A 3794-nucleotide genomic window follows, 5' to 3' on the forward strand; every position below is an offset into this window, starting at 1 on the left:
CAAGAAAGTCAAACCACTAGGAATCAAGGGGTATTTGGTGAGTAAAGGCGATGGCTCCCCCTCAATCAATGAATCTTTTTTTTTTCTTTTCTTTCTTATGCACATTTTTTCTTTCTTTTGCATATTTTTTCTTCTACTCTTTCTTTTTCTTTTTCCTTTTCTTTTTCTTTAGCACACTCATTGGCAGCTGACACGCTTAAGAGTATGGAAATCGAATCAGAGAAGTATGGATATAATACGGATGGCCTGGTTGGTGACTCTGAGGTAGCCTTTTCCTCATAGCTGGACTACAAAGAATAGAGGGGAAAGCCATGGAGATTCAAAAAGATGGTAGGTGGTTAAGAGACTCAACATCACCCATGATATGCTAGTATAGGTCAATTCCTCTAGAAACGCAAAAGATCAATGACAGAAGTCCATAGAAAAAAAATCACTATGGCGGAAGACTCCAAAATTTGCTAATCCAAGAGTGTGTACAGAATGAGACATACTAATAAAAAAACACGCACTCCAAAATGAGTAATGACCATAGAAAGCACACATATATTAACATGTATTGGATATTCTCATCAATTCCAATATGCACCAAGGACCACTCAAAAATTTCAAGCTTGCAAAACCATACTAAGAAAATCTTTTTGGGATTTTTTTTTTTTTTTTACAAAAATAAAGCAAGACAAAAAAAAATGAACAAGCACACATGTAATGACAAAAAAAACACACAGAAACCCAAAAACTAAAATGACAAAACAAATTAACACAAGTCAAGTTTTCTCACCCAAACTGCTTTAGTACGAACAAAGTTGTGAGAATTGCAGTTCTTGGGTGGTGTCTTGACGTTATGGTTCCTTTCCCCTACAATGGGAACCCGTCTCGACTTGGCTTCCAACTTCCAATTTTTAGGTCTAGGCAAATACACTCTCCCATGCAACTTATAACAATAAGGGCGAATATGACCATGCATACCACAATGATGACAAATAAAAACAGGGTGTACCTTCTTTTCTTTTACCTTACCAACTCTAGGAAGTTTGAGAAGTCCATCCTTATGTTGAATTTTTTGTTCTCCCTTTTCTTGAGTTCTTGTATCATGAGATGTTAAAGCACTTTGTTTTTGCTCTTTCTTACCACCAAAGCCAATGCCACTCTTGTCTGAACAAATTTGTTGAGACCCAATAATATTGTCCAAAGTCTTTGATCCTCTGTTCCAAAGACCAATGGTAGCCATAGCACACTTGAGTTCTTCCTCTTTCTTGATCATTAGTTCTTCCAAGGCAACTTGAGACATCTCGAGAGTTTAAATTTTTTCTTCATATGTTGCATAGATTTCCTGTAGCTCATTCCTCTCTGTCTCACAAGTCAAGAGTTTTGCACAAAGAGCTTGTCGATCATTAGCTATCTTGATGGCATCAATCCTAGCCTCGGAAATCTCCTCTTTTAGTCTGACATTCTCACTTTCACATGCTTTGAGTTTCATAGTGAGTTTGTCATTTAATTTGGATAACTTAAGAGATTCCTTATACAACTTTTCATAAGCTTGCTCAAAGCTCTTCATCATCACTTCCCGAGGATTCATTATCAGTGGCATTCTCAACTGGGCTCTTCGGAGACTCTGTTCGTCTTTCAGTTTCGGAAGCAGCCATGAAAGCAAGGAATTGTTTATGTCCCTCTTCGCCTTGATCTTCGTTGTCACTTTCATCTTCATCAGATTCTAATTCACCATCCCAAGTGATAGCCAGGGCTTTCTTCTTCTTCAAACGAGTGGGGCATTCTGAAGCAAAGTGGCCAAATCCTTGGCATTCATAGCATTGGATTCTTTCAGAGTTCCCTTGTATCTTTCATTTCTCCTTCTTGACTATAGGATTAATTTTGAGTTTATCTTTGTCTTTAAATTTATGAGTATGAGTAGATTTCAAAAGTTTAGGATTCTTTTTCAGAAAAGATTTTTAAATTATTTTATAAAAGCATTTGTAATCTTGGAATCTATCTCATAATCCTCATCAGAATCCTCTCTAACTCTATGAGCACTACTAAAAGCAATATCTTTTTGTTTCTTTTTGAAATTCCTATGTGCCTCATAAGTTTGGAGATTTCCAACCAACTGATCCAGCTTGAGGTTGTCAACATCTTGAGCCTCCTCAATAGCCGTAACTTTTGGTTGGAACCGATCGGGCAAGGATCTCAAAATTTTTCCCACAACTTTGGATTCTGGTATTTTTTTCACCTAAATTGAAGCTGGAATTTATAATGTCACTCAACTTCGCATAAAATTCATCAAAGGTCTCACTATCTTTCATTGAAAAGTTTTCGAAACTAGACGTGAGCCTTTGAAGTTTTGAGCGTTTAACAGAAGGAGTGCCCTCATGAATAGTTTGTAAGATATCCCAAGCCTCTTTTACGACTTCACAATTACAAATATGACGAAACTCTTCAGATGTGACAACGCAAAAGAGAGAATTGATAGCATTACTATTCCAGCTACTATTTTGGTAATCAATTGTGTCCCACTTTTCAATTGGTTTGGGCAATGTTACTCCATCAACGGTAATTGTTGGTTCGGTCCACCCATTCATGACAGATTGCCAAACTCTTTCATCTATTGATTTCAAAAACGATCTCATCCGAACTTTTCAAAAAGAATAATTGGATCTGTCATGTAGGGGTGGTTGGACCATAGAATTTCCCTCACGAATTGAGTCCATTATCACAAATCAAACAAGATCTCGCTCTAATAGATTTGTAAAACAAACAAAAAAAAAATAGAGCGACCTGCTCTGATACCAATTGAAAAATCTAGAAATCCCCTAGATGTTGATTTGTGATTATGTATCAATTTTAAGCAATATATAACAATCCCAATTAAACAATCAAGACAAATCGATACAACGATTTTACATGGAAAAACCACAATTGGACACCTCCAATTGTGACAAAAAAATCACAGGCAACAGCCACAAAACTATCCACTAAGAAGATATAAAGGAATTACACAGGTATACTCTCAATTACCTAGCGAATCCACGCCCGAATTGAACCAACCTTTATGTGCCTCTTCCAACCCCGTCTTCACCTCAGAATTGTCTTGACGATGAGCCACTCCGGAATCCACCAAAGCTTCAGGCTCGAATTCTTTAGAATCCACCGAAGAACAACTTTCTCTTTTGTGTAGAATAGACAAACAAACCTTTGATGTATGCTTCTTAAACCATGAGTTGAATACTCAATGAAAACATCAAAGAAAACTAGCAAAAAATCCCCAGATATAAACCTTAGAATCCAAAAAGAAGATCTGGAGGACTTGTCCAAGTTTTGGGAGAAAAACCAACTACTTATAAAAATCCAAAGTAATCCTAGTTTTGGAAGAAAACCAATTCCTTATAGAAATCCAAGAATCTGTTCGCGCGGTCCGCTCGAACGTGGTAATTCCCGCTCGAGCGGAGGCTTCAAAATTTTGTGATTCATATAGGCTTCATGCTCGAGTGGAAGTTTCCATGCTCGAGCGTCGAATCACACCATCCAGTACTTTTTCAGGCGAAAGAAAGATGCTGTGAGCTTGCAATCCCCGCTTGAGCGGGACGACCAAAATTGAAAAATCTAGAAAACTTGATCCAATTACAACTACAGTTTTGATCCATGGAAATTGACAAAAGCACAATTCAGGTTAGATTCGTATCTAATAAACTCATAGCCTCACTGAAATAAAAGGTGCGAAAACAAATACAACTGAAAGGAGTTTTGTCAAACGGGGTTGCCAAAAATAAAACCTAACACATATTAAGGCATGTATTGAAGAT

Source organism: Camellia sinensis, chromosome 5, assembly GCF_055761805.1.
Source record: "Camellia sinensis isolate YWXY chromosome 5, ASM5576180v1, whole genome shotgun sequence".
NCBI lineage: Eukaryota > Viridiplantae > Streptophyta > Magnoliopsida > Ericales > Theaceae > Camellia > Camellia sinensis.